Source organism: Pseudophryne corroboree, unplaced genomic scaffold (assembly GCF_028390025.1).
Source record: "Pseudophryne corroboree isolate aPseCor3 unplaced genomic scaffold, aPseCor3.hap2 scaffold_481, whole genome shotgun sequence".
Lineage (NCBI taxonomy): Eukaryota > Metazoa > Chordata > Amphibia > Anura > Myobatrachidae > Pseudophryne > Pseudophryne corroboree.
In genome coordinates this window covers 79,594-102,438 of record NW_026970093.1, presented here as the reverse complement: position 1 = coordinate 102,438, position 22,845 = coordinate 79,594, and the positions used below count along the sequence as shown (strand labels likewise).

Sequence of the window (22,845 nt, the reverse complement as noted above, 5' to 3'; positions counted from 1 at the left end):
TTTTAAAGCCTCCTGTTAGTGCTTCATATACACGTTATAGCCCTGAATTTTCTCATGCCTATCTCTTTGCAAAAGAGAGATATCGGCAAGGAAAAGCTGCATTGTACTTTTACATTTTTCTCCCAAACGAAAGACACTAGAATGAAAATTTTAAAGCCTCCTGTTAGTGCTTCATCTACACGTTATAGCCCTGAATTTTCCAATGCCTATCTCTTTGCAAAAGAGAGATATCGGCAAGGAAAAACTGTATTGTACCTTTGCATTTTTCTCCCAAACGAAAGACACTAGAATGAAAATTTTAAAGCCTCCTGTTATTGCTTCATCTACACGTTATAGCCCTGAATTTTCCAATGCCTATCTCTTTGCAAAAGAGAGATATCGGCAAGGAAAAGCTGCATTGTACTTTTACATTTTTCTCCCAAACGAAAGACAATAGAATGAAAATTTTAAAGCCTCCTTTTAGTGCTTCATCTACACGTAATAGCCCTGAATTTTCCAATGCCTATCTCTTTGCAAAAGAGAGATATCGGCAAGGAAATGCTGTATTGTACCTTTGCATTTTTCTCCCAAACGAAAGACACTAGAATGAAAATTTTAAAGCCTCCTGTTAGTGCTTCATCTACACGTTATAGCCCTGAATTTTCCAATGCCTAGCTCTTTGCAAAAGAGAGATATTGGCAAGGAAAAGCTGTATTGTACCTTTGCATTTTTCTCCCAAACGAAAGACACTAGAATGAAAATTTTAAAGCCTCCTGTTAGTGCTTCATCTACACGTTATAGCCCTGAATTTTCCAATGCCTATCTCTTTGCAAAAGAGAGATATCGGCAAGGAAAAGCTGTAATGTACCTTTGCATTTTTCTCCCAAACGAAGGACACTAGAATGAAAATTTTAAAGCCTCCTGTTAGTGCTTCATCTACACGTTATAGCCCTGAATTTTCAAATGCCTATCTCTTTGCAAAAGAGAGATATCGGCAAGGAAAAGCTGTATTGTACCTTTGCATTTTTCTCCCAAACGAAAGACACTAGAATGAAAATTTTAAAGCATCCTGTTAGTGCTTCATCTAAACGTTATAGCCCTGAATTTTCCAATGCCTATCTCTTTGCAAAAGAGAGATATCGGCAAGGAAAAACTGTATTGTACCTTTGCATTTTTCTCCCAAACGAAAGACACTAGAATGAAAATTTTAAAGCCTCCTGTTAGTGCTTCATCTACACGTTATAGCCCTGAATTTTCCAATGCCTAGCTCTTTGCAAAAGAGAGATATTGGCAAGGAAAAGCTGTATTGTACCTTTGCATTTTTCTCCCAAACGAAAGACACTAGAATGAACATTTTAAAGTCTACTGTTAGTGCTTCATCTACACGTTATAGCCCTGAATTTTCTAATGCCTAGCTCTTTGCAAAAGAGAGATATCGGCAAGGAAAAGCTGTATTGTACCTTTGCATTTTTCTCCCAAACGAAAGACACTAGAATGAAAATTTTAAAGCCTCCTGTTAGTGCTTCATCTACACGTTATAGCCCTGAATTTTCCAATGCCTATCTCTTTGCAAAAGAGAGATATCGGCAAGGAAAAGCTGTATTGTACCTTTGCATTTTTCTCCCAAACGAAGGACACTAGAATGAAAATTTTAAAGCCTCCTATTAGTGCTTCATCTACACGTTATAGCCCTGAATTTTCCAATGCCTATCTCTTTGCAAAAGAGAGATATCGGCAAGGAAAAGCTGTATTGTACCTTTGCATTTTTCTCCCAAACGAAGGACACTAGAATGAAAATTTTAAAGCCTCCTGTTAGTGCTTCATCTACACGTTATAGCCCTGAATTTTCCAATGCCTATCTCTTAGCAAAAGAGAGATATCGGCAAGGAAAAGCTGTATTGTACCTTTGCATTTTTCTCCCAAACGAAAGACACTAGAATGAAAATTTTAAAGCCTCCTGTTAGTGCTTCATATACACGTTATAGCCCTGAATTTTCTCATGCCTATCTCTTTGCAAAAGAGAGATATCGGCAAGGAAAAGCTGCATTGTACTTTTACATTTTTCTCCCAAACGAAAGACACTAGAATGAAAATTTTAAAGCCTCCTGTTAGTGCTTCATCTACACGTTATAGCCCTGAATTTTCCAATGCCTATCTCTTTGCAAAAGAGAGATATCGGCAAGGAAAAGCTGCATTGTACTTTTACATTTTTCTCCCAAACGAAAGAACTAGAATGAAAATTTTAAAGCCTCCTTTTAGTGCTTCATCTACACGTAATAGCACTGAATTTTCCAATGCCTATCTCTTTGCAAAAGAGAGATATCGGCAAGGAAATGCTGTATTGTACCTTTGCATTTTTCTCCCAAACGAAAGACACTAGAATGAAAATTTTAAAGCCTCCTGTTAGTGCTTCATCTACACGTAATAGCCCTGAATTTTCCAATGCCTAGCTCTTTGCAAAAGAGAGATATTGGCAAGGAAAAGCTGTATTGTACCTTTGCATTTTTCTCCCAAACGAAGGACACTAGAATGAAAATTTTAAAGCCTCCTGTTAGTGCTTCATCTACACGTAATAGCCCTGAATTTTCCAATGCCTATCTCTTTGCAAAAGAGAGATATCGGCAAGGAAAAGCAGCATTGTACTTTTGCATTTTTCTCCCAAACGAAAGACACTAGAATGAAAATTTTAAAGCCTCCTATTAGTGCTTCATCTACACGTTATAGCCCTGAATTTTCCAATGCCTAGCTCTTTGCAAAAGAGAGATATCGGCAAGGAAAAGCTGTATTGTACCTTTGCATTTTTCTCCCAAACGAAAGACACTAGAATGAAAATGTTAAAGCCTCCTGTTAGTGCTTCATCTACACGTTATAGCCCTGAATTTTCCAATGCCTATCTCTTTGCAAAAGAGAGATATCGGCAAGGAAAAGCTGTATTGTACCTTTGCATGTTTCTCCCAAACGAAGGACACTAGAATGAAAATTTTAAAGCCTCCTATTAGTGCTTCATCTACACGTTATAGCCCTGAATTTTCCAATGCCTATCTCTTTGCAAAAGAGAGATATCGGCAAGGAAAAGCTGTATTGTACCTTTGCATTTTTCTCCCAAACGAAGGACACTAGAATGAAAATTTTAAAGCCTTCTGTTAGTGCTTCATCTACACGTTATAGCCCTGAATTTTCAAATGCCTATCTCTTTGCAAAAGAGAGATATCGGCAAGGAAAAGCTGTATTGTACCTTTGCATTTTTCTCCCAAACGAAAGACACTAGAATGAAAATTTTAAAGCCTCCTGTTAGTGCTTCATCTACACGTTATAGCCCTGAATTTTCCAATGCCTATCTCTTTGCAAAAGAGAGATATCGGCAAGGAAAAACTGTATTGTACCTTTGCATTTTTCTCCCAAACGAAAGACACTAGAATGAAAATTTTAAAGCCTCCTGTTAGTGCTTCATCTACACGTTATAGCCCTGAATTTTCCAATGCCTAGCTCTTTGCAAAAGAGAGATATTGGCAAGGAAAAGCTGTATTGTACCTTTGCATTTTTCTCCCAAACGAAAGACACTAGAATGAAAATTTTAAAGTCTACTGTTAGTGCTTCATCTACACGTTATAGCCCTGAATTTTCCAATGCCTAGCTCTTTGCAAAAGAGAGATATCGGCAAGGAAAAGCTGTATTGTACCTTTGCATTTTTCTCCCAAACGAAAGACACTAGAATGAAAATTTTAAAGCCTCCTGTTAGTGCTTCATCTACACGTTATAGCCCTGAATTTTCCAATGCCTATCTCTTTGCAAAAGAGAGATATCGGCAAGGAAAAGCTGTATTGTACCTTTGCATTTTTCTCCCAAACGAAGGACACTAGAATGAAAATTTTAAAGCCTCCTATTAGTGCTTCATCTACACGTTATAGCCCTGAATTTTCCAATGCCTATCTCTTTGCAAAAGAGAGATATCGGCAAGGAAAAGCTGTATTGTACCTTTGCATTTTTCTCCCAAACGAAGGACACTAGAATGAAAATTTTAAAGCCTCCTTTTAGTGCTTCATCTACACGTTATAGCCCTGAATTTTCCAATGCCTATCTCTTAGCAAAAGAGAGATATCGGCAAGGAAAAGCTGTATTGTACCTTTGCATTTTTCTCCCAAACGAAAGACACTAGAATGAAAATTTTAAAGCCTCCTGTTAGTGCTACATCTACACGTTATAGCCCTGAATTTTCCAATGCCTATCTCTTTGCAAAAGAGAGATATCGGCAAGGAAAAGCTGCATTGTACTTTTACATTTTTCTCCCAAACGAAAGACACTAGAATGAAAATTTTAAAGCCTCCTGTTAGTGCTTCATCTACACGTTATAGCCCTGAATTTTCCAATGCCTATCTCTTTGCAAAAGAGAGATATCGGCAAGGAAAAGCTGCATTGTACTTTTACATTTTTCTCCCAAACGAAAGACACTAGAATGAAAATTTTAAAGCCTCCTTTTAGTGCTTCATCTACACGTAATAGCCCTGAATTTTCCAATGCATATCTCTTTGCAAAAGAGAGATATCGGCAAGGAAAAGCTGTATTGTACCTTTGCATTTTTCTCCCAAACGAAGGACACTAGAATGAAAATTTTAAAGCCTCCTGTTAGTGCTTCATCTACACGTTATAGCCCTGAATTTTCCAATGCCTATCTCTTAGCAAAAGAGAGATATCGGCAAGGAAAAGCTGTATTGTACCTTTGCATTTTTCTCCCAAACGAAAGACACTAGAATGAAAATTTTAAAGCCTCCTGTTAGTGCTTCATATACACGTTATAGCCCTGAATTTTCTCATGCCTATCTCTTTGCAAAAGAGAGATATCGGCAAGGAAAAGCTGCATTGTACTTTTACATTTTTCTCCCAAACGAAAGACACTAGAATGAAAATTTTAAAGCCTCCTGTTAGTGCTTCATCTACACGTTATAGCCCTGAATTTTCCAATGCCTATCTCTTTGCAAAAGAGAGATATCGGCAAGGAAAAGCTGCATTGTACTTTTACATTTTTCTCCCAAACGAAAGACACTAGAATGAAAATTTTAAAGCCTCCTTTTAGTGCTTCATCTACACGTAATAGCCCTGAATTTTCCAATGCCTATCTCTTTGCAAAAGAGAGATATCGGCAAGGAAATGCTGTATTGTACCTTTGCATTTTTCTCCCAAACGAAAGACACTAGAATGAAAATTTTAAAGCCTCCTGTTAGTGCTTCATCTACACGTAATAGCCCTGAATTTTCCAATGCCTAGCTCTTTGCAAAAGAGAGATATTGGCAAGGAAAAGCTGTATTGTACCTTTGCATTTTTCTCCCAAACGAAGGACACTAGAATGAAAATTTTAAAGCCTCCTGTTAGTGCTTCATCTACACGTAATAGCCCTGAATTTTCCAATGCCTATCTCTTTGCAAAAGAGAGATATCGGCAAGGAAAAGCAGCATTGTACTTTTGCATTTTTCTCCCAAACGAAAGACACTAGAATGAAAATTTTAAAGCCTCCTATTAGTGCTTCATCTACACGTTATAGCCCTGAATTTTCCAATGCCTAGCTCTTTGCAAAAGAGAGATATCGGCAAGGAAAAGCTGTATTGTACCTTTGCATTTTTCTCCCAAACGAAAGACACTAGAATGAAAATGTTAAAGCCTCCTGTTAGTGCTTCATCTACACGTTATAGCCCTGAATTTTCCAATGCCTATCTCTTTGCAAAAGAGAGATATCGGCAAGGAAAAGCTGTATTGTACCTTTGCATGTTTCTCCCAAACGAAGGACACTAGAATGAAAATTTTAAAGCCTCCTATTAGTGCTTCATCTACACGTTATAGCCCTGAATTTTCCAATGCCTATCTCTTTGCAAAAGAGAGATATCGGCAAGGAAAAGCTGTATTGTACCTTTGCATTTTTCTCCCAAACGAAGGACACTAGAATGAAAATTTTAAAGCCTTCTGTTAGTGCTTCATCTACACGTTATAGCCCTGAATTTTCAAATGCCTATCTCTTTGCAAAAGAGAGATATCGGCAAGGAAAAGCTGTATTGTACCTTTGCATTTTTCTCCCAAACGAAAGACACTAGAATGAAAATTTTAAAGCCTCCTGTTAGTGCTTCATCTACACGTTATATCCCTGAATTTTCCAATGCCTATCTCTTTGCAAAAGAGAGATATCGGCAAGGAAAAACTGTATTGTACCTTTGCATTTTTCTCCCAAACGAAAGACACTAGAATGAAAATTTTAAAGCCTCCTGTTAGTGCTTCATCTACACGTTATAGCCCTGAATTTTCCAATGCCTAGCTCTTTGCAAAAGAGAGATATTGGCAAGGAAAAGCTGTATTGTACCTTTGCATTTTTCTCCCAAACGAAAGACACTAGAATGAAAATTTTAAAGTCTACTGTTAGTGCTTCATCTACACGTTATAGCCCTGAATTTTCCAATGCCTAGCTCTTTGCAAAAGAGAGATATCGGCAAGGAAAAGCTGTATTGTACCTTTGCATTTTTCTCCCAAACGAAAGACACTAGAATGAAAATTTTAAAGCCTCCTGTTAGTGCTTCATCTACACGTTATAGCCCTGAATTTTCCAATGCCTATCTCTTTGCAAAAGAGAGATATCGGCAAGGAAAAGCTGTATTGTACCTTTGCATTTTTCTCCCAAACGAAGGACACTAGAATGAAAATTTTAAAGCCTCCTATTAGTGCTTCATCTACACGTTATAGCCCTGAATTTTCCAATGCCTATCTCTTTGCAAAAGAGAGATATCGGCAAGGAAAAGCTGTATTGTACCTTTGCATTTTTCTCCCAAACGAAGGACACTAGAATGAAAATTTTAAAGCCTCCTTTTAGTGCTTCATCTACACGTTATAGCCCTGAATTTTCCAATGCCTATCTCTTAGCAAAAGAGAGATATCGGCAAGGAAAAGCTGTATTGTACCTTTGCATTTTTCTCCCAAACGAAAGACACTAGAATGAAAATTTTAAAGCCTCCTGTTAGTGCTTCATCTACACGTTATAGCCCTGAATTTTCCAATGCCTATCTCTTTGCAAAAGAGAGATATCGGCAAGGAAAAGCTGCATTGTACTTTTACATTTTTCTCCCAAACGAAAGACACTAGAATGAAAATTTTAAAGCCTCCTGTTAGTGCTTCATCTACACGTTATAGCCCTGAATTTTCCAATGCCTATCTCTTTGCAAAAGAGAGATATCGGCAAGGAAAAGCTGCATTGTACTTTTACATTTTTCTCCCAAACGAAAGACACTAGAATGAAAATTTTAAAGCCTCCTTTTAGTGCTTCATCTACACGTAATAGCCCTGAATTTTCCAATGCATATCTCTTTGCAAAAGAGAGATATCGGCAAGGAAAAGCTGTATTGTACCTTTGCATTTTTCTCCCAAACGAAGGACACTAGAATGAAAATTTTAAAGCCTCCTTTTAGTGCTTCATCTACAGGTTATAGCCCTGAATTTTCCAATGCCTATCTCTTAGCAAAAGAGAGATATCGGCAAGGAAAAGCTGTATTGTACCTTTGCATTTTTCTCCCAAACGAAAGACACTAGAATGAAAATTTTAAAGTCTACTGTTAGTGCTTCATCTACACGTTATAGCCCTGAATTTTCAAATGCCTAGCTCTTTGCAAAAGAGAGATATCGGCAAGGAAAAGCTGTATTGTACCTTTGCATTTTTCTCCCAAACGAAAGACACTAGAATGAAAATTTTAAAGCCTCCTGTTAGTGCTTCATCTACACGTTATAGCCCTGAATTTTCCAATGCCTATCTCTTTGCAAAAGAGAGATATCGGCAAGGAAAAGCTGTATTGTACCTTTGCATTTTTCTCCCAAACGAAAGACACTAGAATGAAAATTTTAAAGCCTCCTGTTAGTGCTTCATCTACACGTTATAGCCCTGAATTTTCCAATGCCTATCTCTTTGCAAAAGAGAGATATCGGCAAGGAAAAGCTGCATTGTACTTTTACATTTTTCTCCCAAACGAAAGACACTAGAATGAAAATTTTAAAGCCTCCTTTTAGTGCTTCATCTACACGTAATACCCCTGAATTTTCCAATGCCTATCTCTTTGCAAAAGAGAGATATCGGCAAGGAAATGCTGTATTGTACCTTTGCATTTTTCTCCCAAACGAAAGACACTAGAATGAAAATTTTAAAGCCTCCTGTTAGTGCTTCATCTACACGTTATAGCCCTGAATTTTCCAATGCCTATCTCTTTGCAAAAGAGAGATATCGGCAAGGAAAAGCTGTATTGTACCTTTGCATTTTTCTCCCAAACGAAGGACACTAGAATGAAAATTTTAAAGCCTCCTTTTAGTGCTTCATCTACACGTTATAGCCCTGAATTTTCCAATGCCTATCTCTTAACAAAAGAGAGATATCGGCAAGGAAAAGCTGTATTGTACCTTTGCATTTTTCTCCCAAACGAAAGACACTAGAATGAAAATTTTAAAGCCTCCTGTTAGTGCTTCATATACACGTTATAGCCCTGAATTTTCCAATGCCTATCTCTTTGCAAAAGAGAGATATCGGCAAGGAAAAGCTGCATTGTACTTTTACATTTTTCTCCCAAACGAAAGACACTAGAATGAAAATTTTAAAGCCTCCTGTTAGTGCTTCATCTACACGTTATAGCCCTGAATTTTCCAATGCCTATCTCTTTGCAAAAGAGAGATATCGGCAAGGAAAAGCTGCATTGTACTTTTACATTTTTCTCCCAAACGAAAGACACTAGAATGAAAATTTTAAAGCCTCCTTTTAGTGCTTCATCTACACGTAATAGCCCTGAATTTTCCAATGCCTATCTCTTTGCAAAAGAGAGATATCGGCAAGGAAATGCTGTATTGTACCTTTGCATTTTTCTCCCAAACGAAAGACACTAGAATGAAAATTTTAAAGCCTCCTGTTAGTGCTTCATCTACACGTTATAGCCCTGAATTTTCCAATGCCTAGCTCTTTGCAAAAGAGAGATATTGGCAAGGAAAAGCTGTATTGTACCTTTGCATTTTTCTCCCAAACGAAGGACACTAGAATGAAAATTTTAAAGCCTCCTGTTAGTGCTTCATCTACACGTTATAGCCCTGAATTTTCCAATGCCTATCTCTTTGCAAAAGAGAGATATCGGCAAGGAAAAACTGTATTGTACCTTTGCATTTTTCTCCCAAACGAAAGACACTAGAATGAAAATTTTAAAGCCTCCTGTTAGTGCTTCATCTACACGTTATAGCCCTGAATTTTCCAATGCCTAGCTCTTTGCAAAAGAGAGATATCGGCAAGGAAAAGCTGTATTGTACCTTTGCATTTTTCTCCCAAACGAAAGACACTAGAATGAAAATTTTAAAGCCTCCTGTTAGTGCTTCATCTACACGTTATAGCCCTGAATTTTCCAATGCCTATCTCTTTGCAAAAGAGAGATATCGGCAAGGAAAAGCTGTATTGTACCTTTGCATTTTTCTCCCAAACGAAGGACACTAGAATGAAAATTTTAAAGCCTCCTATTAGTGCTTCATCTACACGTTATAGCCCTGAATTTTCCAATGCCTATCTCTTTGCAAAAGAGAGATATCGGCAAGGAAAAGCTGTATTGTACCTTTGCATTTTTCTCCCAAACGAAGGACACTAGAATGAAAATTTTAAAGCCTCCTGTTAGTGCTTCATCTACACGTTATAGCCCTGAATTTTCCAATGCCTATCTCTTAGCAAAAGAGAGATATCAGCAAGGAAAAGCTGTATTGTACCTTTGCATTTTTCTCCCAAACGAAAGACACTAGAATGAAAATTTTAAAGCCTCCTGTTAGTGCTTCATATACACTTTATAGCCCTGAATTTTCTCATGCCTATCTCTTTGCAAAAGAGAGATATCGGCAAGGAAAAGCTGCATTGTACTTTTACATTTTTCTCCCAAACGAAAGACACTAGAATGAAAATTTTAAAGCCTCCTGTTAGTGCTTCATCTACACGTTATAGCCCTGAATTTTCCAATGCCTATCTCTTTGCAAAAGAGAGATATCGGCAAGGAAAAGCGACATTGTACTTTTACATTTTTCTCCCAAACGAAAGACACTAGAATGAAAATTTTAAAGCCTCCTTTTAGTGCTTCATCTACACGTAATAGCCCTGAATTTTCCAATGCCTATCTCTTTGCAAAAGAGAGATATCGGCAAGGAAATGCTGTATTGTACCTTTGCATTTTTCTCCCAAACGAAAGACACTAGAATGAAAATTTTAAAGCCTCCTGTTAGTGCTTCATCTACACGTTATAGCCCTGAATTTTCCAATGCCTAGCTCTTTGCAAAAGAGAGATATTGGCAAGGAAAAGCTGTAATGTACCTTTGCATTTTTCTCCCAAACGAAGGACACTAGAATGAAAATTTTAAAGCCTCCTGTTAGTGCTTCATCTACACGTTATAGCCCTGAATTTTCCAATGCCTATCTCTTTGCAAAAGAGAGATATCGGCAAGGAAAAGCAGCATTGTACTTTTGCATTTTTCTCCCAAACGAAAGACACTAGAATGAAAATTTTAAAGCCTCCTATTAGTGCTTCATCTACACGTTATAGCCCTGAATTTTCCAATGCCTAGCTCTTTGCAAAAGAGAGATATCGGCAAGGAAAAGCTGTATTGTACCTTTGCATTTTTCTCCCAAACGAAAGACACTAGAATGAAAATTTTAAAGCCTCCTGTTAGTGCTTCATCTACACGTTATAGCCCTGAATTTTCCAATGCCTAGCTCTTTGCAAAAGAGAGATATTGGCAAGGAAAAGCTGTATTGTACCTTTGCATTTTTCTCCCAAACGAAGGACACTAGAATGAAAATTTTAAAGCCTCCTGTTAGTGCTTCATCTACACGTTATAGCCCTGAATTTTCCAATGCCTATCTCTTTGCAAAAGAGAGATATCGGCAAGGAAAAACTGTATTGTACCTTTGCATTTTTCTCCCAAACGAAAGACACTAGAATGAAAATTTTAAAGCCTCCTGTTAGTGCTTCATCTACACGTTATAGCCCTGAATTTTCCAATGCCTAGCTCTTTGCAAAAGAGAGATATCGGCAAGGAAAAGCTGTATTGTACCTTTGCATTTTTCTCCCAAACGAAAGACACTAGAATGAAAATTTTAAAGCCTCCTGTTAGTGCTTCATCTACACGTTATAGCCCTGAATTTTCCAATGCCTATCTCTTTGCAAAAGAGAGATATCGGCAAGGAAAAGCTGTATTGTACCTTTGCATTTTTCTCCCAAACGAAGGACACTAGAATGAAAATTTTAAAGCCTCCTATTAGTGCTTCATCTACACGTTATAGCCCTGAATTTTCCAATGCCTATCTCTTTGCAAAAGAGAGATATCGGCAAGGAAAAGCTGTATTGTACCTTTGCATTTTTCTCCCAAACGAAGGACACTAGAATGAAAATTTTAAAGCCTCCTGTTAGTGCTTCATCTACACGTTATAGCCCTGAATTTTCCAATGCCTATCTCTTAGCAAAAGAGAGATATCAGCAAGGAAAAGCTGTATTGTACCTTTGCATTTTTCTCCCAAACGAAAGACACTAGAATGAAAATTTTAAAGCCTCCTGTTAGTGCTTCATATACACTTTATAGCCCTGAATTTTCTCATGCCTATCTCTTTGCAAAAGAGAGATATCGGCAAGGAAAAGCTGCATTGTACTTTTACATTTTTCTCCCAAACGAAAGACACTAGAATGAAAATTTTAAAGCCTCCTGTTAGTGCTTCATCTACACGTTATAGCCCTGAATTTTCCAATGCCTATCTCTTTGCAAAAGAGAGATATCGGCAAGGAAAAGCGGCATTGTACTTTTACATTTTTCTCCCAAACGAAAGACACTAGAATGAAAATTTTAAAGCCTCCTTTTAGTGCTTCATCTACACGTAATAGCCCTGAATTTTCCAATGCCTATCTCTTTGCAAAAGAGAGATATCGGCAAGGAAATGCTGTATTGTACCTTTGCATTTTTCTCCCAAACGAAAGACACTAGAATGAAAATTTTAAAGCCTCCTGTTAGTGCTTCATCTACACGTTATAGCCCTGAATTTTCCAATGCCTAGCTCTTTGCAAAAGAGAGATATTGGCAAGGAAAAGCTGTAATGTACCTTTGCATTTTTCTCCCAAACGAAGGACACTAGAATGAAAATTTTAAAGCCTCCTGTTAGTGCTTCATCTACACGTTATAGCCCTGAATTTTCCAATGCCTATCTCTTTGCAAAAGAGAGATATCGGCAAGGAAAAGCAGCATTGTACTTTTGCATTTTTCTCCCAAACGAAAGACACTAGAATGAAAATTTTAAAGCCTCCTATTAGTGCTTCATCTACACGTTATAGCCCTGAATTTTCCAATGCCTAGCTCTTTGCAAAAGAGAGATATCGGCAAGGAAAAGCTGTATTGTACCTTTGCATTTTTCTCCCAAACGAAAGACACTAGAATGAAAATTTTAAAGCCTCCTGTTAGTGCTTCATCTACACGTTATAGCCCTGAATTTTCCAATGCCTATCTCTTTGCAAAAGAGAGATATCGGCAAGGAAAAGCTGTATTGTACCTTTGCATGTTTCTCCCAAACGAAGGACACTAGAATGAAAATTTTAAAGCCTCCTATTAGTGCTTCATCTACACGTTATAGCCCTGAATTTTCCAATGCCTATCTCTTTGCAAAAGAGAGATATCGGCAAGGAAAAGCTGTATTGTACCTTTGCATTTTTCTCCCAAACGAAGGACACTAGAATGAAAATTTTAAAGCCTCCTGTTAGTGCTTCATCTACACGTTATAGCCCTGAATTTTCAAATGCCTATCTCTTTGCAAAAGAGAGATATCGGCAAGGAAAAGCTGTATTGTACCTTTGCATTTTTCTCCCAAACGAAAGACACTAGAATGAAAATTTTAAAGCCTCCTGTTAGTGCTTCATCTACACGTTATAGCCCTGAATTTTCCAATGCCTATCTCTTTGCAAAAGAGAGATATCGGCAAGGAAAAACTGTATTGTACCTTTGCATTTTTCTCCCAAACGAAAGACACTAGAATGAAAATTTTAAAGCCTCCTGTTAGTGCTTCATCTACACGTTATAGCCCTGAATTTTCCAATGCCTAGCTCTTTGCAAAAGAGAGATATTGGCAAGGAAAAGCTGTATTGTACCTTTGCATTTTTCTCCCAAACGAAAGACACTAGAATGAAAATTTTAAAGTCTACTGTTAGTGCTTCATCTACACGTTATAGCCCTGAATTTTCCAATGCCTAGCTCTTTGCAAAAGAGAGATATCGGCAAGGAAAAGCTGTATTGTACCTTTGCATTTTTCTCCCAAACGAAAGACACTAGAATGAAAATTTTAAAGCCTCCTGTTAGTGCTTCATCTACACGTTATAGCCCTGAATTTTCCAATGCCTATCTCTTTGCAAAAGAGAGATATCGGCAAGGAAAAGCTGTATTGTACCTTTGCATTTTTCTCCCAAACGAAGGACACTAGAATGAAAATTTTAAAGCCTCCTGTTAGTGCTTCATCTACACGTTATAGCCCTGAATTTTCCAATGCCTAGCTCTTTGCAAAAGAGAGATATTGGCAAGGAAAAGCTGTAATGTACCTTTGCATTTTTCTCCCAAACGAAGGACACTAGAATGAAAATTTTAAAGCCTCCTGTTAGTGCTTCATCTACACGTTATAGCCCTGAATTTTCCAATGCCTATCTCTTTGCAAAAGAGAGATATCGGCAAGGAAAAGCAGCATTGTACTTTTGCATTTTTCTCCCAAACGAAAGACACTAGAATGAAAATTTTAAAGCCTCCTATTAGTGCTTCATCTACACGTTATAGCCCTGAATTTTCCAATGCCTAGCTCTTTGCAAAAGAGAGATATCGGCAAGGAAAAGCTGTATTGTACCTTTGCATTTTTCTCCCAAACGAAAGACACTAGAATGAAAATTTTAAAGCCTCCTGTTAGTGCTTCATCTACACGTTATAGCCCTGAATTTTCCAATGCCTATCTCTTTGCAAAAGAGAGATATCGGCAAGGAAAAGCTGTATTGTACCTTTGCATGTTTCTCCCAAACGAAGGACACTAGAATGAAAATTTTAAAGCCTCCTACTAGTGCTTCATCTACACGTTATAGCCCTGAATTTTCCAATGCCTATCTCTTTGCAAAAGAGAGATATCGGCAAGGAAAAGCTGTATTGTACCTTTGCATTTTTCTCCCAAACGAAGGACACTAGAATGAAAATTTTAAAGCCTCCTGTTAGTGCTTCATCTACACGTTATAGCCCTGAATTTTCAAATGCCTATCTCTTTGCAAAAGAGAGATATCGGCAAGGAAAAGCTGTATTGTACCTTTGCATTTTTCTCCCAAACGAAAGACACTAGAATGAAAATTTTAAAGCCTCCTGTTAGTGCTTCATCTACACGTTATAGCCCTGAATTTTCCAATGCCTATCTCTTTGCAAAAGAGAGATATCGGCAAGGAAAAACTGTATTGTACCTTTGCATTTTTCTCCCAAACGAAAGACACTAGAATGAAAATTTTAAAGCCTCCTGTTAGTGCTTCATCTACACGTTATAGCCCTGAATTTTCCAATGCCTAGCTCTTTGCAAAAGAGAGATATTGGCAAGGAAAAGCTGTATTGTACCTTTGCATTTTTCTCCCAAACGAAAGACACTAGAATGAAAATTTTAAAGTCTACTGTTAGTGCTTCATCTACACGTTATAGCCCTGAATTTTCCAATGCCTAGCTCTTTGCAAAAGAGAGATATCGGCAAGGAAAAGCTGTATTGTACCTTTGCATTTTTCTCCCAAACGAAAGACACTAGAATGAAAATTTTAAAGCCTTCTGTTAGTGCTTCATCTACACGTTATAGCCCTGAATTTTCCAATGCCTATCTCTTTGCAAAAGAGAGATATCGGCAAGGAAAAGCTGTATTGTACCTTTGCATTTTTCTCCCAAACGAAGGACACTAGAATGAAAATTTTAAAGCCTCCTATTAGTGCTTCATCTACACGTTATAGCCCTGAATTTTCCAATGCCTATCTCTTTGCAAAAGAGAGATATCGGCAAGGAAAAGCTGTATTGTACCTTTGCATTTTTCTCCCAAACGAAGGACACTAGAATGAAAATTTTAAAGCCTCCTTTTAGTGCTTCATCTACACGTTATAGCCCTGAATTTTCCAATGCCTATCTCTTAGCAAAAGAGAGATATCGGCAAGGAAAAGCTGTATTGTACCTTTGCATTTTTCTCCCAAACGAAAGACACTAGAATGAAAATTTTAAAGCCTCCTGTTAGTGCTTCATATACACGTTATAGCCCTGAATTTTCCAATGCCTATCTCTTTGCAAAAGAGAGATATCGGCAAGGAAAAGCTGCATTGTACTTTTACATTTTTCTCCCAAACGAAAGACACTAGAATGAAAATTTTAAAGCCTCCTGTTAGTGCTTCATCTACACGTTATAGCCCTGAATTTTCCAATGCCTATCTCTTTGCAAAAGAGAGATATCGGCAAGGAAAAGCTGCATTGTACTTTTACATTTTTCTCCCAAACGAAAGACACTAGAATGACAATTTTAAAGCCTCCTTTTAGTGCTTCATCTACACGTTATAGCCCTGAATTTTCCAATGCCTAGCTCTTTGCAAAAGAGAGATATTGGCAAGGAAAAGCTGTATTGTACCTTTGCATTTTTCTCCCAAACGAAGGACACTAGAATGAAAATTTTAAAGCCTCCTGTTAGTGCTTCATCTACACGTTATAGCCCTGAATTTTCCAATGCCTATCTCTTTGCAAAAGAGAGATATCGGCAAGGAAAAACTGTATTGTACCTTTGCATTTTTCTCCCGAACGAAAGACACTAGAATGAAAATTTTAAAGCCTCCTGTTAGTGCTTCATCTACACGTTATAGCCCTGAATTTTCCAATGCCTAGCTCTTTGCAAAAGAGAGATATTGGCAAGGAAAAGCTGTATTGTACCTTTGCATTTTTCTCCCAAACGAAAGACACTAGAATGAAAATTTTAAAGTCTACTGTTAGTGCTTCATCTACACGTTATAGCCCTGAATTTTCCAATGCCTATCTCTTTGCAAAAGAGAGATATCGGCAAGGAAAAGCTGTATTGTACCTTTGCATTTTTCTCCCAAACGAAAGACACTAGAATGAAAATTTTAAAGCCTCCTGTTAGTGCTTCATATACACGTTATAGCCCTGAATTTTCCAATGCCTATCTCTTTGCAAAAGAGAGATATCGGCAAGGAAAAGCTGTATTGTAGCTTTGCATTTTTCTCCCAAACGAAAGACACTAGAATGAAAATTTTAAAGCCTCCTGTTAGTGCTAGATCTACACGTTATAGCCCTGAATTTTCCAATGCCTAGCTCTTTGCAAAAGAGAGATATTGGCAAGGAAAAGCTGTATTGTACCTTTGCATTTTTCTCCCAAACGAAAGACACTAGAATGAAAATTTTAAAGCCTCCTGTTAGTGCTTCATCTACACGTTATAGCCCTGAATTTTCCAATGCCTATCTCTTTGCAAAAGAGAGATATCGGCAAGGAAAAGCTGTATTGTACCTTTGCATTTTTCTCCCAAACGAAAGACACTAGAATGAAAATTTTAAAGCCTACTGTTAGTGCTTCATCTACACGTTATAGCCCTGAATTTTCCAATGCCTAGCTCTTTGCAAAAGAGAGATATCGGCAAGGAAATGCTGTATTGTACCTTTGCATTTTTCTCCCAAACGAAAGACACTAGAATGAAAATGTTAAAGCCTACTGTTAGTGCTTCATCTACACGTTATAGCCCTGAATTTTCCAATGCCTAGCTCTTTGCAAAAGAGAGATATCGGCAAGTAAAAGCTGTATTGTACCTTTGCATTTTTCTCCCAAACGAAAGACACTAGAATGAAAATTTTAAAGCCTCCTGTTAGTGCTTCATCTACACGTTATAGCCCTGATTTTTCCAATGCCTATCTCTTTGCAAAAGAGAGATATCGGCAAGGAAAAACTGTATTGTACCTTTGCATTTTTCTCCCAAACGAAAGACACTAGAATGAAAATTTTAAAGCCTCCTGTTAGTGCTTCATCTACACGTTATAGCCCTGATTTTTCCAATGCCTATCTCTTTGCAAAAGAGAGATATCGGCAAGGAAAAACTGTATTGTACCTTTGCATTTTTCTCCCAAACGAAAGACACTAAAATGAAAATTTTAAAGCCTCCTGTTAGTGCTTCATCTACACGTTATAGCCCTGAATTTTCCAATGCCTATCTCTTTGCAAAAGAGAGATATCGGCAAGGAAAAGCTGTATTGTACCTTTGCATTTTTCTCCCAAACGAAAGATACTAGAATGACAATTTTAAATCCTACTGTTAGTGCTTCATCTGCACGTTATAGCCCTGAATTTTCCAATGCCTAGCTCTTTGCAAAAGAGAGATATCGGCAAGGAAAAGCTGTATTGTACCTTTGCATTTTTCTCCCAAACGAAAGACACTAGAATGAAAATTTTAAAGCCTACTGTTAGTGCTTCATCTACACGTTATAGCCCTGAATTTTCCAATGCCTATCTCTTTGCAAAAGAGAGATATCGGCAAGGAAAAGCTGCATTGTACTTTTGCATTTTTCTCCCAAACGAAAGACACTAGAATGAAAATTTTAAAGCCTCCTGTTAGTGCTTCATCTACACGTTATAGCCCTGAATTTTCCAATGCCTAGCTCTTTGCAAAAGAGAGATATTGGCAAGGAAAAGCTGTATTGTACCTTTGCATTTTTCTCCCAAACGAAAGACACTAGAATGAAAATTTAAAAGCCTCCTGTTAGTGCTTCATCTACACGGTATAGCCCTGAATTTTCCAATGCCTAGCTCTTTGCAAAAGAGAGATATCGGCAAGGAAAAGCTGTATTGTACCTTTGCATTTTTCTCCCAAACGAAAGACACTAGAATGCAAACTACAGGTAGTGCTGCAGGGCCCACACCCTTTTACTTGCCTTACAGAGCAGCTCTGGAGCTGTTACAGTGCCCAGCTGCTGCAAGAAATCAGCTTGAATGCTTCAGGGGATGGGGCATGGCCAACATGAGCCCCACACCAAAGGAGGGGGGAGGTGTTTAATACGAACTAGGGGTCATCCAAGCACTGCAAAAGGCCGCCATGCCCTGCATGCCCCTTTTCTCTTTTCATATGCAGATGAGGGTTCCAGTCAACTTTGGCCCACTGCTTGGATAACATCACCGTATGCAAATCCGTCTGCTGCAGACCTTCCCCCAGGAGTGCTTGTACTAGTTGTTGCATATGGTTTGATATTTGATGGTGCTTCAGTATTAGGCAGCCTTCCGCCCTCCCATGTTCATCTGAAAAGATGTGGTCTCCCTGCAGTTGTTGTCCCCAGATGAGAGTTCACTTGTGCTGCCTCAGTTGAATCTCCTTTACTTGACAGAGATGTGCCTGAGCAGCTGCCCTCACCAGCCCTATCCCAAATCATACTTATTTTGCATAGGAGATACCATGGTCATGAAGATTGTTCTCCAAGGGTGAGGTTCATTCATTGCATTCTGGGTATGCTGACCCCTGTGATTTTCCCAAATGTGGGAAACTCGACTGCATTATTTGTGGTAGTGGGGGACTGTGTTTGTGCTTTCCTCTGGTCAGCTCTGGTAAAAGTCAGATTTCTTTGTCTCAGATCTTCCTCTAGCCTTGTTCTTCTTTCGAGAGTTCCCTTGTGCTGCCTCAGTTGGATCTCTTTCACTTGACAGGGGGGTGCCCGAACAGCGACCCTCCCCAGCTCTAGCCCAACTCCTACTTACCTGCCAGGTGAGATACTATGATCATGAAGGTGCTTCTCCCAGGGCAAGGCTCACCCATTGCACTCTGGGTGTGCTGCCCCTGCGATTTCCCCAAATGTGGGAAACTTGACTGCATAATTTGTGTTTCCCCTGGTCGGCTCTCGTATAATTCAGATCTCTTTGTCTCAGGTCTCTCTCCAGCCTAGTTTGCTGTCTGTTTCCACTTCTCTTTTCTTCAACCGCTCCCTTCTATACCCTTGTGCACTATCCTGACTTCTCCTCCCGTCTGCTTACTTTGTGCCTTCCAATGCACAATGCAAACTACAGGTAGTGCTGCAGGGCCCACACCCTTTTACTTGCCTTACAGAGCAGCTCTGGAGCTGTTACAGTGCCCAGCTGCTGCAAGAAATCAGCTTGAATGCTTCAGGGGATGGGGCATGGCCAACATGAGCCCCACACCAAAGGAGGGTGGAGGTGTTTAATGCGAACTAGGGGTCATCCAAGCACCGCAAAAGGCCGCCATGCCCTGCACGCCCCTTTTCTCTTTTCATATGCAGATGAGGGTTGAAGCCAACTTTGACCCACTGCTTGGATGACATCACCGTATGCAAATCCGTCTTCTGCAGAACTTCCCCCAGGAATGCTTGCACTAGTTGTTGCATTTGGTTTGTTGTTTGGGGGTGCTTCAGTATTAGGCAGCCTTCTGCCCTCCCATGTTCATCTGAAAATATGTGTTCTCCCTGCAGTTGTTGTCCCCAGATGAGAGTTCCCTTGTGCTGCCTCAGTTGAATCTCCTTTACTTGACAGAGATGTGCATGAGCAGCGGCCCTCCCCAGCCCTATTCCAAATCATACTTATTTTGCATAGGAGATACCATGGTCATGAAGATTGTTCTCCCAGGGTGAGGTTCATTCATTGCATTTTGGGTATGCTGACCCCTGTGATTTCCCCAAATGTGGGAAACTTGACTGCATTATTTGTGGTAGTGGGGGACTGTGTTTGTGCTTTCCTCTGGTCATCTCTGGTAAAAGTCAGATTTCTTTGTCTCAGATTTTCCTCTAGCCTTGTTCTTCTTTCGAGAGTTCCATTGTGCTGCCTCAGTTGGATCTCCTTCACTTGACAGGGGGGTACCCGAGCAGCGACCCTCCCCAGCTCTAGCCCAACTCCTACTTACCTGCCAGGTGAGATACTATGATCATGAAGGTGCTTCTCCCAGGGCAAGGCTCACCCATTGCACTCTGGGTGTGCTGCCCCTGCGATTTCCCCAAATGTGGGAAACTTGACTGCATAATTTGTGTTTCCCCTGGTCGGCTCTCGTATAATTCAGATCTATTTGTCTCAGGTCTCTCTCCAGCCTAGTTTGCTGTCTGTTTCCACTTCTCTTTTCTTCAGCCGCTCCCTTCTATACCCTTGTGCACTATCCTGACTTCTCCTCCCGTCTGCTTACTTTGTGCCTTCCAATGGACAATGCAAACTACAGGTAGTGCTGCAGGGCCCACACCCTTTTACTTGCCTTACAGAGCAGCTCTGGAGCTGTTACAGTGCCCAGCTGCTGCAAGAAATCAGCTTGAATGCTTCAGGGGATGGGGCATGGCCAACATGAGCCCCACACCAAAGGAGGGGGGAGGTGTTTAATGCGAACTAGGGGTCATCCAAGCACTGCAAAAGGCCGCCATGCCCTGCATGCCCCTTTTCTCTTTTCATATGCAGATGAGGGTTCCAGTCAACTTTGGCCCACTGCTTGGATAACATCACCGTATGCAAATCCGTCTGCTGCAGACCTTCCCCCAGGAGTGCTTGTACTAGTTGTTGCATATGGTTTGATATTTGATGGTGCTTCAGTATTAGGCAGCCTTCCGCCCTCCCATGTTCATCTGAAAAGATGTGGTCTCCCTGCAGTTGTTGTCCCCAGATGAGAGTTCACTTGTGCTGCCTCAGTTGAATCTCCTTTACTTGACAGAGATGTGCCTGAGCAGCTGCCCTCACCAGCCCTATCCCAAATCATACTTATTTTGCATAGGAGATACCATGGTCATGAAGATTGTTCTCCCAGGGTGAGGTTCATTCATTGCATTCTGGGTATGCTGACCCCTGTGATTTTCCCAAATGTGGGAAACTCGACTGCATTATTTGTGGTAGTGGGGGACTGTGTTTGTGCTTTCCTCTGGTCAGCTCTGGTAAAAGTCAGATTTCTTTGTCTCAGATCTTCCTCTAGCCTTGTTCTTCTTTCGAGAGTTCCCTGGTGCTGCCTCAGTTGGATCTCCTTCACTTCACAGGGGGGAACCCGAGCAGCGACCCTCCCCAGCTCTAGCCCAACTCCTACTTACCTGCCAGGTGAGATACTATGATCATGAAGGTGCTTCTCCCAGGGCAAGGCTCAACCATTGCACTCTGGGTGTGCTGCTCCTGCGATTTCCCCAAATGTGGGAAACTTGACTGCATAATTTGTGTTTCCCCTCGTCGGCTCTCGTATAATTCAGATCTCTTTGTCTCAGGTCTCTCTCCAGCCTAGTTTGCTGTCTGTTTCCACTTCTCTTTTCTTCAGCCGCTCCCTTCTATACCCTTGTGCACTATCCTGACTTCTCCTCCCGTCTGCTTACTTTGTGCCTTCCAATGCACAATGCAAACTACAGGTAGTGCTGCAGGGCCCACACCCTTTTACTTGCCTTACAGAGCAGCTCTGGAGCTGTTACAGTGCCCAGCTGCTGCAAGAAATCAGCTTGAATGCTTCAGGGGCTGGGGCATAGCCAACATGAGCCCCACACCAAAGGAGGGTGGAGGTGTTTAATGCAAACTAGGGGTCAGCCAAGCGCCGCAAAAGGCCACCATGCCCTGCACGCCCCTTTTCTCTTTTCATATGCAGACGAGGGTTGAAGCCAACTTTGACCCACTGCTTGGATGACATCACCATATGCAAATCCATCTGCGGCAGGCCTTCCCCCAGGAATGCTTGCACTAGTTGTTGCATTTGGTTTGTTGTTTGGGGGTGCTTCAGTATTAGGCAGCCTTCTGCCCTCCCATGTTCATCTTCAGGGGATGGGGCATGGCCAACATGAGCCCCACACCAAAGGAGGGTGGAGGTGTTTAATGCGAACTAGGGGTCATCCAAGCACCGCAAAAGGCCGCCATGCCCTGCACGCCCCTTTTCTCTTTTCATATGCAGATGAGGGTTGAAGCCAACTTTGACCCACTGCTTGGATGACATCACCGTATGCAAATCCGTCTTCTGCAGAACTTCACTTGACAGGGGGGTGCCCGAGCAGCGACCCTCCCCATCTCTAGCCCAACTCCTACTTACCTGCCAGGTGAGATACTATGATCAGGAAGGTGCTTCTCCCAGGGCAAGGCTCACTATTGCACTCTGGGTGTGCTGCTCCTACGATTTCCCCAAATGTGGGACACTTGACTGCATAATTTGTGTTTCCTCTAGTCGGCTACTCGTATAATTCAGATCTCTTTGTCTCTGGTCTCTCTCCAGCCTAGTTTGCTGTCTGTTTCCACTTCTCTTTTCTTGAGCCGCTGCCTTCTATGCCCTTGTGCACTCTCCTGACTTCTCCTGTCTGCTTACTTTGTGCCTTCCAACGCACAATGCAAACTACAGGTAGTGCTGCAGGGCCCACACCCTTTTACTTGCCTTTCAGAGCAGCTCTGGAGCTGTTACAGTGCCCAGCTGCTGCAAGAAATCAGCTTGAATGCTTCAGGGGCTGGGGCATAGCCAACATGAGCCCCACACCGACGGAGGGTGGAGGTGTTTAATGCAAACTAAGGGTCATCCAAGCGCCGCAAAAGGCCGCCATGCCCTGCATACCCCTTTTCTCTTTTCATATGCAGATGAGGGTTCCAGCCAACTTTGGCCCACTGCTTGGATGACATCACCGTATGCAAATCCGTCTTCTGCAGACCTTCCCCCAGGAATGCTTGTACTAGTTGTTGCATTTGGTTTGTTGTTTGGGGTGCTTCAGTATTAGGCAGCCTTCAGCTCTCCCATGTTCATCTGAAAATATGTGTTCTCCCTGCAGTTGTTGTCCCCAGATGAGAGTTCCCTTGTGCTGCCTCAGTTGAATCTCCTTTACTTGAAAGAGATGTGCCTGAGCAGCGGCCCTCCC

The 22,845-nt window shown here is 40.4% G+C and overlaps 6 non-coding genes and 1 pseudogene across 6 annotated transcripts; all 7 read left to right on the top strand.

Moving 5' to 3' along the window:
• Positions 1-18,436: 18,436 nt before the first annotated feature.
• Positions 18,437-18,600, top strand: LOC135028814 (U1 spliceosomal RNA). The gene has a single exon (XR_010225041.1). It is a non-coding gene; the product is annotated as a U1 spliceosomal RNA (small nuclear RNA).
• A 152-nt stretch (positions 18,601-18,752) lies between these two features.
• LOC135028946 (U1 spliceosomal RNA) lies at positions 18,753-18,915 on the top strand. The gene has a single exon (XR_010225169.1). It is a non-coding gene; the product is annotated as a U1 spliceosomal RNA (small nuclear RNA).
• Positions 18,916-19,589: 674 nt separating this feature from the next.
• LOC135028819 (U1 spliceosomal RNA) lies at positions 19,590-19,753 on the top strand. Its single transcript, XR_010225047.1, has one exon. It is a non-coding gene; the product is annotated as a U1 spliceosomal RNA (small nuclear RNA).
• Positions 19,754-19,905: 152 nt separating this feature from the next.
• Positions 19,906-20,068, top strand: LOC135028969 (U1 spliceosomal RNA). The gene has a single exon (XR_010225192.1). It is a non-coding gene; the product is annotated as a U1 spliceosomal RNA (small nuclear RNA).
• A 674-nt stretch (positions 20,069-20,742) lies between these two features.
• On the top strand, positions 20,743-20,906 carry LOC135029007 (U1 spliceosomal RNA). Its single transcript, XR_010225226.1, has one exon. It is a non-coding gene; the product is annotated as a U1 spliceosomal RNA (small nuclear RNA).
• A 152-nt stretch (positions 20,907-21,058) lies between these two features.
• On the top strand, positions 21,059-21,194 carry LOC135029071 (U1 spliceosomal RNA; annotated as a pseudogene).
• An 835-nt stretch (positions 21,195-22,029) lies between these two features.
• LOC135029140 (U1 spliceosomal RNA) lies at positions 22,030-22,192 on the top strand. The gene has a single exon (XR_010225317.1). It is a non-coding gene; the product is annotated as a U1 spliceosomal RNA (small nuclear RNA).
• The last annotated feature ends 653 nt before the right edge of the window (positions 22,193-22,845 follow it).